At 43.0% G+C, this 14,273-nt stretch overlaps 1 long non-coding RNA gene across 2 annotated transcripts in view; it reads left to right on the top strand.

Annotated features, from left to right (window-relative positions):
- The window catches only part of LOC137374140 (uncharacterized), a 32,864-nt gene extending 19,227 nt beyond the window's left edge, over nucleotides 1–13,637 (top strand). Inside the window, exons 3-4 of one of the 2 annotated variants that reach the window (XR_010975768.1) lie at nucleotides 7,846–8,334; nucleotides 13,225–13,637. This is a non-coding gene — a long non-coding RNA (uncharacterized lncRNA). Of the gene's footprint in view, nucleotides 1–7,845; nucleotides 8,335–13,221 lie in introns of both variants that reach the window. The other variant, XR_010975769.1, reaches the window with a different exon arrangement.
- Nucleotides 13,638–14,273: the final 636 nt, after the last annotated feature.

Raw genomic sequence — 14,273 nt, 5'->3', positions numbered from 1 at the left:
GGTCTCTGCCCTTAAAGGAACAGAAGCCCCAACGCCAGGCAGTTAACTGCCTGATGAGCATGCAATTGCGTCAGGACTTCGAAAAATGGCCACGACAGGATTGCCCTCTGCTTTCCAGCTGGTGGACGGGGCCACTGTCGCAGCCATTAAATTCAGCCCAATGTGTGCATCGAGCAGCATCATGCCTGACACACAGACTCTGCCAATGGCATTCTGTCATCAACCACTAGAAGGTATGAGAAAGTGATCTGGGATGATGTTCTTCCGGCTTGTTTCACATCCTTCTTTGTGAAGGAAACATTACTTCCAGATGGGAATCACAGGCACAAATCCACAAAGTTAGTGGAGAGTAGTAATGTGTCGGGTGTGAAACTGGCATTCGATTGAATCGTGAGAATTTCCCACCCAGTGATTTCAGCTTAAATTACTCCCGTTATCTCTGAATGGTGCTTTTATCTGTTAAATCTAAATGATTTCTTAAAATTATGTCAGAACCACTTACTAAATGCACTTCATTCATAAAATGTCCCCCAGCTGTGATATTGTTATTGCTCTGAGATCTCGATGCTCCTTCAATTCTGTATCTCGGGAAATCCCCAATCTTCATCGCTCCACCAATGGAGGACATGCCTTCTGCTGCCTAGACCCTAAGCTCTGGAATTCCCTTTCTAAACCTCTCCACTTCTCTACTTCTCTCTCCTCCTTTCAGTCACTCCTTAAAACCTATCTCTTTGACCAAGCTTTTGGCCGCCTTTCCTAATATATCCTTATGTGACTCAGTGTCAATTTCTGTTTGCTAACACACCTGTGAAACACCTTTGGACACTTTACTATGTTATACCTCTTTTTACACTTTACTATGTCATATAAATGCAACTCGTGGTTAAATTAAAATTTAAGGTAGCAGCACAAGCTGTAGCATAGGTTAATACTGTCCTTGGAAAAGTCTGGTCATGCCTAAAAATGGGATTATGTTTGAGAAAGAGTTAAAGCTATTCTTTATATTTCAATCTGTTGAAGACCCTTCAGTGTTTCTGCAAATTGGGAGATGCAGGGGCAAATAATTATCCATCTGTGCTTAGGGCACAGGTGTCAAGTTTTGTTTCTCAGCCATGGCACCTTGGGGAAGTGAAAAGCAAGAGTACAAGGTGACACAAGGATGAGTCAGCTCACGCAACTCTCGTGCAGTTCCCAGTGCCCAGCTGAACAGGAGTGTGCTGTCTGTCCAGACAACACATAGCCTGGCAGTCCTCTTGGGCAAACTAAGTGCTTGACATGGAGCAAACCTGTGAAAAACTAAGTGGTAATAACTAAGTGGAAAAGAGTAAAAAAAGTTTATCGTGTTATACTGTCCAACTCCATCGCTTGGATAATAGAAAATGCTGGAAATACTCAGCAGGTCAGGCAACATCTATAGAGAGATAAACAGATTTAATATTTCAGGTCGATGATCTTTTTCAGAACTTGCCTCCTCCAACACTGCTGGCCTTGTTTGAGATGGATGGAGGCTCCACCCCCTTATAAGGCTCACAGAATTCCTGATGTAGGCTGAAACCAGGCATATCCAGGTTCCAGCCTAATTCGCAGCCTTTCCAGTGCACTCCCTGGGTGGTACACCTGAACTGCCTTTTCTGATGAAAGGTCATCAACCGGAAACATTAACTCTATTTCTCCCTCCACAGGTGTTGGGTAAGGTGGTTAAGAAGACATATGGAATAGTTTCTTTTATTAGACAAGGCATAGAATATAAGAACAGGAAGGTTATGCTAGAATTATATGAAATGTTAGGTCACAGCTAGAATATTGCATACAGTTCTGGTACCACATTACAGGAAGGATGTGATTGCACTAAAAAGGGTACAGAGGAGATTTACGTGGATGTCGTCAGGAACGGAGAATTTTAGCTATGAGAAAAGATTGGATAGGCTGAGGTTGCCTTCTTTGGAACAAAGGAGGTTGAGGTGAGATTTAATTGAGGTGTATGAAATTTTGAGGGGCATAGAAAGAGTGGAAAGAACACAGAACAAAGAACAGTACAGCACAGGAACAGGCCATTCGGCCCTCCAAGCCTGCGCTGATCTTGATGCCTGCCTAAATTAAAACTTCTGCACTTCCGGGTATCGTATCCCTCTATTTCCATCCTATTCATGTATTTGTCAAGATGCCTCTTAAACGTCTCTATGGTACCTGCTTCCACCACCTCCCCTGGCAACAAGTTCCAGGCACTCACCACCCTCTGTGTAAAGAACTTGCCTCGCACATCCCCTCTAAACTTTGCCCCTCTCACCTTAAACCTATGTCCCCTAGTAACTGACTCTTCCACCCTAGGAAAAAGCTTCTGACTATCCACTCTGTCCATGCCACTCATAACTTTGTAAACCTCTATCATGTCGCCCCTCCACCTCCGTCGTTCCAGTGAAAACAATCCGAGTTTATCCAACCTCTCCTCATAGCTAATGCCCTCCAGACCAGGCAACATCCTGGTAAACCTCCTCTGTACCCTCTCCAAAGCCTCCACGTCCTTCTGATAGTGTGGCGACCAGAATGGCACGCAATATTCTAAGTGTGGCCTAACTAAAGTTCTGTACAGCTGCAGCATGACTTGCCAATTTTTATACTCTATGCCCTGACTGATGAAGGCAAGTATGCGGTATGCCTTCTTGACTACCTTATCCACCTGCGTTGCCACTTTCAGTGACCTGTGGACCTGTACGCCCAGATCTCTCTGCCTGTCAATACTCCTAAGGGTTCTGCCATTTACTGTATACATGCCACCTGCATTAGACCTTCCAAAATGCATTAGCTCACATTTGTCCGGATTAAACTCCATCTGCCATTTCTCTGCCCAAAGTCTCCAACCGATCTATATCCTGCTGTATCCTCTGACAATCCTCATCACTATCCGAAACTCCGCCAACCTTTGTGTCGTCCGCAAACTTACTAATCAGACCAGCTACATTTTCCTCCAAATCATTTATATATACTACAAACAGCAAAGGTCCCAGCACTGATCCCTGCGGAACACCACTAGTCACATCCCTCCATTCAGAAAAGCACCCTTCCACTTCTACCCTCTGTCTTCTATGACAGAGCCAGTTCTGTATCCATCTTGCCAGCTCACCTCTGATCCCGTGTGACTTCACCTTTTGTACCAGTCTGCCATGAGGGGCCTTGTTAAAGGCTATACTGAAGTCCATATAGGTAACATCCACTGCCCTTCCTTCAACAATCATCTTCATCACTTCCTCAAAAAACTCAATCAAATTAGTGAGATACGACCTCCCCTTCACAAAACCATGCTGCCTCTCGTTAATAAGTTCGTTTGTTTCCAAATGGGAGTAAATCCTGTCCCGAAGAATCCTCTCTAATAATAAAGGATGGATCTATTTCCCTTAGCAGAGTGGTCAATAACCTAGATTTAAAGTAATTGGTAGAAAGATTAGAGGAGTTTGAGGAGAAAGTTTTTCACCCAGAGGGTGGAAGGGGTCTGGAACTCACCACCGGAAAGGGTGATTGAGGCAAAAACCCAAACAGCATTTAAAAATTACTTAAATATGAATTTGAAGTTCCATAAACTACAGGGTCATGGACCAAGAGCTGGAAAGTGGGATTAGCCTGGATAGCTCATTTTCAGCCAGAATAGACATGATGGGCTGATTGGCCTTCTTCTGTGCTGTAAATCTTTTATGTTTCTATCTTGTCTGACCTGCTGGGTATTTCCAGCATTTTCTGGTTTTACTTCGGATTTCAAGCATCTGTAGTATTTTGCTTTTCCATCTCTTGGATGTTGCTTCTGATTTTTTTTTGTTAATGAGTTAAAGTTCACACATATTGACTGCACAAACATTGTTTTACCTGGTTGTGCATGGCTTCTAATCTTTCCTTCAGTGTTGCATTCAACCCTAACTATTGTATTGGCATCGTTCTCCAATTATCCCTTTATCCATGCAAATTGGCTCCTGCTTTGTGAGTTGTTTACATTCTGATTAATGAAAAGATTTGTTCTGACAAATCATGTCCGATTACCAGTCACCCTCTCACTTATGCAGTCTGAAGGGCTTCTCTTATTGAACTGTGCCAGTTATGCTTGGCTGACTTGTAATCTGGCTTCTAAAGAGACTTCATTAAACAAATCATATTCCTAGAATACAAATCTCAATCTCTGCAAACAAACTTCTGTAATCAGATGATCAATTGTTATCAGTGAATCAATATTAGAATTTTAGAGGTGTAAAATTCATGGGAATTGAAAATTGGCAATTGCTGCATCTCAGTGTAACAGTGGTAGTGCACCTCCTAAGACTCTGTCACTGACCCTGTTGTACTTTCTGGAATCAAGGGGATGTTAACACTGCAGCCTCATAGCTCCAGCAACCTGGGTTCAGTTCTGGGTACTGCCTGTGCAGAGTTTGCAAGTTCTCCCTGTGTCTGCGTGGGTTTCTGCCGGGTGCTCTGGTTTCCTCCCACAGGTTGATAGGTAAATTGGCCATTGTAAATTGCCCCTAGTGTAGGTAGGTGGTAGGAGAATGGTGGGGATGTGGTAAAGAATATGGGGTTAATGTAGGATTAGTATAAATGGGTGGTTGTTGGTCAGCACAGACTCGGTGGGCCGAAGGGCCTGTTTCAGTGCTGTATCTCTAAATAAAAAATAATTCTTTCAATAATACCCTTTAAAGAGAAGCTGAAAATACATTCATAAAATCAAGATGAAACTGCCACAAATTAGACTATGGGAACGATTCTGGTTCTTCCAGATAAAATCTGAATGATTTGCAAGTATGTGGTGACAGACAGGTTAAATCCCCTAAGCTATTTGGTTTTGAAATATCTCAATGTAGCTTACTTGAACTGGTTCTGCAAAAATACTTTCTCCTTTAGAAATAAAATCTCTGGTGTTTTCATAACTACATAGAGAAATTTGAAGACCCACTTTTTTTATTTGTTCATGGGTTGTGGGTGGCACTGGCTAGGCCAGCATTTATTGTCCATCTGTAATTGCCCTTGAAAAGATGGTGGTGAGCTGCCTTCTTGAACTGCTTCAGTCCTATGATAGTGTGGAAATATTAATAATTCTGCACCAGTGTGCATGTGAGTAATTTTGCAAAGGTCATGTTCATAACTACTATTTTGGTGATGGACATTTCATCAATGTCAGGGGAGGGTACTTACACGCCAGTAATATAAAAAACATTCACCTTGCCAGGAACTAGAACTAAATAATACCCATTTACTTTTACCCTGTAGCATTTTGCCCCCAGATACAAGGTGGGGGAAAATGATTTGGTGAGTTGGTGTTCATAGCCTCTACAGTGGAATTCACTTGTCATGATTATGCAGGTATACTGCTCAAATCCCTTTTTGTTGTTTTCAATTCGTTGTGTGAAGTGATGCATTTTGGGAAATTAAACCAGGGCAGGACATATACAGTGAATGGCAGGGCCCTGGGGAGTGTTCTTGAGCAGAGAGGCCTTGGGGTGCAAGTACATAGTTCCCTGAAAGTGGCAACACAGGTAGACAGGGTGGTGAAGAAGGCGTATGGCATACTTGCCTTCATCGGCCGAGGCATTGAGTACAAGAGTTGGGACGTCATGTTACAGTTGTACATAACATTGGTTAGGCCACATCTGGAGTACTGTGTGCAGTTCTGGTTGCCGCACTACAGGAAAGGTGTGATTAAGCTAGAGAGGGTGCAGAAAGGATTCACAAGGATGTTGCCTGGTTTGGAGGACTTGAGTTATAAAGAGAGATTGGATAGGCTTGGTTTGTTTTCCCTGGAGCGAAGGAGGCTGAGAGGCGACATGATAGAGGTATATAAAATTATGAGAGGCATAGATAGGGTAGATAGCCAGAGTCTGTTTCCCATGGTAGGGGTGACTAAAACTAGAGGGCATGGATTTAAGGTGAGAGGGAGGAGGTTTAAAGGGGATCAAAGGGGTAAATTTTTCTCACAAAGAATAGTGGGTATCTGGAATGAGCTGCCTGAGGAGGTGGTGGAGGCAGGAACAGTAGAAACATTTAAGAGGCATCTGGACAGGTACTTGAATGTGCAAGGCATAGAAGGATATGGAATTAATGCAGGCAGGTGAGATTAGTATAGATAGGCATTATAGTCGGCATGGACGCGGTAAGCCGAAGGGCCTGTTTCTATGCTGTATGACTCTATGACTCTATGACATTTACCTTACCAGATTGCCCACATCATAATATAACATAATCATTCTGAGGTACTTGACTGTTGGTTGGCAGAGTTGTGGTTCTTCTGAGAAGGGATGGAGAAGTTGGATATATAAGGAGGAAGTGGGGAAAGAGATAGAGACGAAAGGCAAAATGCAATTTCAGTTTCTGCCTTGTATCATTGTTATGAGTATCATTAAATATAATGGGGGTCATTTTCAAGTTTGTCGTCTGGGCAACAATAACTTATATTTATATAGCTCCTATAATGTAATAAAATGTCCCAAGGTGCTTTACAGGAGAATTATAAAACAAAGTATGACACTGAGCCAAAAAAGGGGATATTTGGTCAGGTGACCAAAAGCTTGGTCAAAGAGGTGGGTTTTAAGGAATGTCTTAAAGGAGAAAAATGAGGTGGAGAGGCAGAGAGGTTTAGGGAGGGTATTCCAAAGCTTGGGACCTAGGCAACTGAATGCACAGCAACCAATGGTGGAGCAATTAAAGCCAGAAATCAGCTGTACAAAACTCTGGTGAGGCCGCACCTGGAGTATTGTGTGCAGTTCTGGTCACCGCATTATAGGAAGGATGTGGAATGCTTTGGAAAGGGTGCAGAGGAGATTTACTAGGATGTTGCCTGGTATGGAGGGAAGGTCTTACGAGGAAAGGCTAAGGGACTTGAGGTTGTTTTCGTTGGAGAGAAGGAGGAGGAGAGGTGACTTAATAGAGACATATAAGATAATCAGAGGGTTAGATAGGGTGGATAGTGAGAGTCTTTTTCCTCGGATGGTGATGGCAAACACGAGGGGACATAGCTTTAAGTTGAGGGGTGATTGATATAGGACAGATGTTAGAGGTAGTTTCTTTACTCAGAGAGTAGTAGGGGCGTGGAACGCCCTGCCTGCAACAGTAGTAGACTCGCCAACTTTAAGCGCATTTAAGTGGTCATTGGATAGACATATGGATGAAAATGGAATAGTGTAGGTCAGATGATTTCACAGGTCGGCGCAACATCGAGGGCCGAAGGGCCTGTACTGCGCTGTAATGTTCTAAAAAAAAGATGCACAAGAGGCGAGAATTAGAGGACAGCAGATATCTTGGAGGGTTGTGGTGTTGAAGGATATTACAGAAATAGACAGAGCAAATCTCCTGCCCTTCCTAAAACCTGCCTGATTCTCATCACCTTGAAATCACAGTAAATATGCTGCAGTAATTCCTTTGGAGACACTGAAACCCTCCTCAAAGACAAAGTTTCACTCTGTGCCATTAGAGACAAAAGTCTAGCGGCACAAAATTTGGCTGTGTAGCACCCATTTTTTCCATGCTACAAATGGTCTTATGAGTCCAAAATGGTGTCCATAGTGTGCGAGCACACTTCTGGTGAGAGTTCCACCGAACATCATATTGGTGAGGGCATGCAGTGAGCATCCGCCAGAAGTATGCAGAGTGGGCAGATCATAACGTCAATAGCGTGTAATGCTAATTTGATGGCAGCACTGCCATTTTGGAGCTCATCTCTCCAGCTCCTGCCCTCTCTTCATCACACACAGCCTAACACGCATTCAGTAGCAGAAAGGACCAACAGGGCTATTCAAAAGGGTCATCTACCACCCTTCAGATTATTTGCTGATTGATTTCCACTGGCTGTTGCTATGATTGTTTTGTGTTTTCTAGAGTTCTTTAAAGTTACCAAAGTCTACAGGGAATGGTGTGGCAGATGCTAAGGGACTTGATGTCGACTTCACGGCTTCTGCAGAAACTTGTTGCTCCCAGACATGAGTGCAGTAGAAAGCATTGCCCTTGGAATACAGCATGACTGCTTAAATGAACAGAGCAGGATAATCTGCTCGAAGAGTGAGGAGGAGGAGGAAAAAAAAGCTCTCACCAGGAGGCCATATCCACACAAACAGCAATTCTCCTACCTGAATTTCAGCAAGGAAGAATGCATCAAGCACTTCAGTAGGGATATCTTCACTGAAATCTACCATTTGCTGCAGCCACAACTGCAACCTCAGAGCAGGGGGAGGAGCAGAATGCCAGTGGCTGTGAAGGTGACAGTAGCCATGAAGTTTTCTGCATTGGGATTCTTCCAGACTGGAGCTGGAGATATTTGCAACATCTCACAGTCTGCCATCCACTGTTTCCTGAGGTCCTGGAAACCCGGTAAGCCAGGGTTAAACCTGGAAAATACGTTAAAACTCAGGCACACAGTCTCATTATAATATTTAAATGACCAATCCGCCTCCTGATAGCAGCTTGTTTCCCACTCCCACCCCGCCTTCATTAAAACCCAAAGCGGGTGGGATGGGGATAGGCTTGAGATTTTTTAAAATTTTCACATCTCACCAGGCCCCAATTCGCCTGTTTGTAGGGTTTAAAATTTCCTTCATTATCTCTTCCAGAGCTATGGTTCACAAGTGCTGGCAGCCTTTTCCTTCTCTGCCCCTTGTCCTGTCTAGTTCTTCCATACCTTCCAGCATCTGCAGACAGAGATGAGCAGACTTTGTTTTGGCAGAAAAGTAGTGACAACAAAGATTTCTAAACCCAGGGGAAGTTGATGGCAGACCTGTTTGTACCGGTAATATGCACTCCAATCACAGCAAATTATGCTTTCAATCACATTGCATGAACAAAAACAGACCAGGATGATCAACAGCCAGCTTACCCTGTTGGCTGCAATTACCAAAATGCCACCAACCAAACCTGCAGGCCTTGGTATAGTGACCTGGTAATGAGGATGGGATCCTGTCTTCAGGTCAGCAGATAACCAGATGCAGAGCTGTGCCATCTGCTACAAGGCACCTACACAGGGGTTCCGCATTCAGTGGCAGAAATTTGGCTCCATCTGCTTGCAGGAATGCTACAATGGTCACTATGGAGTTGGCTCTGTGGAATGACTCAGCGCACCACTGCCCTCACAACCACTTCATGAAATACCATATCAATTTCAGGAATCAACACGCAAAAAGTTGAATGCTAAGTTCTTCCTTCAGCTGCAGTTTGGGTTTCTTTTCCGTCTCAATTTATTCCTGCACTCTTTCAGCTTTGGGAAGTTTAATAGGTTGTATCAGGCTGAGGTGCCTTTTGGAGCTCTCCCATGGTTTGCAGAATTTTTTTTATCCCCTCATTGTAACACTCTCTTTATTTGTCCCCTCCCTTTAAATTTCACTGCATGTAATTTTTTTGTTCTCGTCACTGCTGTGCTCAACAAGCTCAGTCTAACCTGCACCTGAAACTGTTAATAAGCTAACACAGAAAATTGGAGGCAAACAACACAGCCCAAAATCCACCAACAGACATTTGTGTTTAATCTGCCAATAGCAGAAAAGTCAGACCTATACATCCAACTTAAATAAATAAATGGAACAATGCTTACAGTCAGTGCACTATTTATCTTCAGACTCAACTTAGTTACTATAATGTTAACTGGGGGGAAAAATCACCAAAGCAGCAGCACCAGCTCTAAAAGGGCAACAAACTCAGTTTAAAGCACAGGCTGACCCCTGAGGCTTGTGTAATGGAGAACATATTCTATTTTTAATTCTCTTATGTTTCGATGTAAGATGATACATCAGGTATGTGATAGAAAGTCTCATACCCAGGACTTGCCTCTGTTTGAAAGAGAATGATAAACATTACTTTTGCCCTAATTGATTGATGAGGACTTTGAATGGGATGATCAGAAATTTCTAACATATAAACCTGACCCTAAAAGACTATGTTTTGTTTAATTTGAAAATTTTAAGGTTTAAATTAAGGTTTTCTTCAAATGGATTTTCAGCAACAAAGCAAACATCACAAGCATAAAGAATAAGGAAGAATAAAAAAGAAGCATATTATCTAAATGGTGAGAGATTACAGAGCTCTGAAAGGCAGAGGGATCTGGGTGTCCTCGGGTGTGAATCGCAAGGTTAGTATGCAGGTACAGCACGTAATTAGGAAAGCTAATAGAATGTTATCATTTATCACGAGGGAAATTGAATGCTAAAGTAGGTAGGTTATGCTTCAGCTATACAGGGCATTGGTGAGACCACATCTGGAGTACTGTGTACAGTATTGGTCTCCTTATTTAAGGAAGGATGGAAATGTGTTGGAAGCAGTACAGAGAAGGTTTACTAGACCAATACTTGGAATGGGTGGGCTGTCTTACAAGGAAAGATTTGACAGGCCAGGCTTGTATCTGCTGGAGTTTAGAAAACTAAGAGGCAACTTGATTGAAACATATAAGATCCTGAGGGGTGTTGACAGGGTGGATGTGGAAAGGATGTTTCCCCTTGTGGGAGAATCTAGAACTAGGGGTCGCTGTTTAAAAATAAGGGGTCGCCCATTTAAGACAGAGGTGAGGAGAAATTTTTTCTCTCAGAGGGTCGTGAGTCTTTGGAATTCTCTTCCTCAAAAGGCGGTGGAAGCAGAGTCTTTGAATATTTTTAAGGCAGAGGTAGATAGATTCTTGATAAGCAAGGGGGCGAAAGGTTATCGGGGGTATGTAAAAATGTGGAGTAATCAGTTCAGCCATGAACTTATTGAATGGCGGAGCAGGCCCGAGGGGCCGAGTGGCTCCTAATTCGTATGTTCATATGTATGTTTGTGTGTGTTTGGAAGTCAAGCCATAACCCCATCACCTGTACATGGTGATGAATCTGGCAAAAGGTGAGAAACCTTTTACAAGTTATTGAAAAATTCTTACTTTAGGATTGAATTGCTTTTGGTCCTTCGCTTGAGAGGAAGGGGCCCTCATGAGGGAGGACCCCTAATGCAGCAGTGGCTCAGCTCCTGCTCCTCCCAACCATGTTCAAACGCATCTTCCAGGCTTTCATCAGCTGGACCATTAGCTGAAAACCTCTGTAATCCACCGGCCTGTTTCCAGGAGGCATCAAACTCTTCCTGTCCACAATTGACAAGGAAGGGGGAAAAACATCAGCAAAACTCCCAGTTCTAATTGTTATCTCGCTTGCTGGAAAAGTGCATGGGCTGAATTTTATGAGCCCCTCAACGCTGTGGGCCGCGGCAGGGGGGCCCGTAAAATTTTGTGGGGAGTGGCCCGTCTCGACCCCCAACGTCGACAAGGACCCACCGCATATTATCGGCAGCGAGGCGGGGCCGAGTGTTTTCTAATTCGTATGTTCGTATGTATGTTTGTGTGTTCATCTAATATGGAGTTCCGAGGCGAGACACTAGTGGGGAGGGAGGAGGGGTAATATTTTCAGGGCGGGAGGGGTGGGGGAGTGGGGAAAACTATACCTATTGGTTGTGGGGATGGTGTGAATGGCAAAAGTGAAGAGGTTGGGGAGGGGAAGTTTGTGCTGGGAGTAAAATACATTACAAACACAGCAGACAGTAAACACATCATTGTGGGAGTTGGGAAAGGGCCTGCATGTTTTAATTATTTATTTGAAATAAAAATTTTGCTAAACTGCTTTAAATATTAAAATTTCTCCTAAGGGCTTGGAGCCCTTTAAAAATGGCACCTGCGCGGTCACGCCAGACGCCGTTGCCAGGGACATGGCGGCCTCCCCCTCTACATCATCGGGGGCAGCCGCTCTGCCCCTTCCATTTAAATGAGCCCCCATGCATAATATCGCGGGGGCTGTGCGGCAGCGCTTCCGTGTTGGAAGGTCACCGCCTTCACAGCGCGCCGCCGCGGAGCACAGCACGCTGATAACATTCATCCCCATGTGTGTGAACACTTGTTGTGAGTCTCACCCATGAAGATTGGTGACTTGTCTGACATATCAAAAGGCTGTTGGAACTGTAACTCAGCATAAATCAGTGCCTTCAGGAAAAAGAGACAAGAAAATTGAGGGTGAAAGAACCGGTTTAAATTGGTTGGCTGTATAGTGATGTTAAAGATCACTATCTGTTCTGTAAATGTATGTTATTTTCATAATTAACTTATCTCTGTCTGCACACACCCTGTAAATATACATATCAGACACTAGTCCATCCATGCTTTTGTTATCTGCAGACCTGAGTATTCCACTACATTCCTGGCTGGTCTCCCATCTTCCATCCTCCATGAACTTAAACTCATCCAAAACTTTGCTGCCTGTATCCTAACTCACGCCAAGTCCTGTTCACCCATCACCCCTGTGCTTGCTGACCTACATTTTCTCCTAGTCCACCAATGCCTTAAATTTAAAATTCTCGTCCTCGTGTTCAAATCCATCCATGGCCATGCCCCTCCCTATTTCTATAACCTCATCCAGCCCTACAACCAAGAACTCTATATTCCTCCAATTCTGTAAATTTTTCTGCCTCTCCACCTATCTTTACTCCTTAAATCCATACTTCTGACCAAGTTTTGGCCACTTGTCCTAATATCTCTCTTTTATGTTTGATAATTCTCCTGTGAAGTGCTTTAGGATGTTTTACTGAGCTAAATGTGCTATATAAATGCAAGTTGTTGTAGTATGTGCAAATAACTTTATTTTTTCCATTTAGATAAACAAAAAGGATGGCAGGTGACAAGGGTAATATTATACGGCTTCCAAATTGGTTTCAGCATGAGACCCAGCTTAAAGGCAAGGTTTACTTGAAGATAGGATCAATTCATGGCTCAGAACTAACAGTTTCTATTTGTTTTTCTCTCCTCCCGCCACACGCAGGTTTCTCCTCTTCTCTTCTGAAGGTACTGACTCTTGCTTGTGAAATCACACCCCAGCATCAGCAGTTGTACAATACCTCATCCAAGTAATAGTCTTCATGCATATGCTTTGACTGTGTATGTTGGCAGATTACAACAACAACTTGTATTTTTATATAGCTCCTGTAACACAGTAAAATGTGTCACAGAACTGTAATTATTTTTCTCCTTGAATTAAAACAGTGTGTGCCTTTAAGACTCTGTTTTAAAACAATGTGCCTTTAGGACTGAGCACAGGGTGCCAGCTGCATCTGTCCCTAGGCCACAGCAGGAAAGAGAGACGTCACATGGTATAATGTTTCAATTTGACTGTGTGTAAAACTGCCAAAAACCGGTCTGAACCAGTTTGTTTTTGAGAGACTCACCAGAAAGCGTGCTGAAGGATTAAGCTGTCTCTTCTCTCTCAGCAGAAATACTACAAGGAGCTACAGGCTGAGTTGATTACCTAAGGAAATAAAAGCCTTTTTTTTGAGAAGACCATTTGTATTGCTGAAGGTAGCAAAACACCTTTTCTTTTACTTCCAAGCCAGAAAGTATTTGCTTCAAGATTGAAGCTCTCCTGAATGATTGTATTTTCTGGAATTCGCTGGTGTCTTGATGCCTGCTGCAGCCGAAGTGTTTGAATGCCTATCTGCTGAAGAGATGATTTCATCAAATCCGTGTGGAGACTGCGAGTAGCATTTGATTATTTTCACATTAGAATACCTCAGCCATCAGTAATGTAACCCACAAAGACTTATTTATTTATTCTTAAGAAACAGCAAATTTAAAAAAAAAATCATTTTTTTAAAGAAACCGTGATTTTGGAGTGTATGCGTGTGAATGGGGGAGTTAGATTAAAATAAGAAAAATTAAAATAAGGTCTTTAGACATAGGTTTATCTTAATAGTGTTTAAGATTTAGTTTTAATAAATAGTTAATTTGTTATTGTCTAAAGATACCTGGTTTGGTCTGTTTTTATTCTAGGGGTTACTAGAGTGTTTAATTTGGCTGTTTTCCGGTTGGGTGGGAAAACTTTAATAATATGCTGCGGCCTGTGGAGTGATGGGACTGAATTGACAGTGTATTGCTCCCGCCTTGGTCGTAACAAATGTCCCAAGGTGCATCACAGCAGCATTATCAAAACAAAATTGATAACGAGCCACGTAACGAGATATTATGGCAGGTGAACAAAAGCTTGGTCAAAGAGATAGTTTTTAAGGAGTATTTTAAAGGAGGAAAGAGAGATGGAGAGGTTTGGGGAGGGAATTCCATAGTTTAGGGCCTTTGCAGCTGAAGGCATGACTGCCAATGGTGGAGCGATTAAAATGCATGAGGCCAGAATTGGAGGAGTGCAGGTATCCTGAAGGATTGTAATGCTGGGAGAAGTTACAGAAATTGGGAGGGGTGAAGTCATGGAGGGATTTGAAAACAAGGATGAGAATTTTAAAATTGAGGCATAAAGTCAACCATAAGGCAT

The sequence above is a fragment of the Heterodontus francisci genome, chromosome 10 (assembly GCF_036365525.1).
Source record: "Heterodontus francisci isolate sHetFra1 chromosome 10, sHetFra1.hap1, whole genome shotgun sequence".
NCBI classification, from domain to species: Eukaryota; Metazoa; Chordata; class Chondrichthyes; order Heterodontiformes; family Heterodontidae; genus Heterodontus; species Heterodontus francisci.
This window is presented reverse-complemented; position numbering and strand designations above follow the sequence as displayed.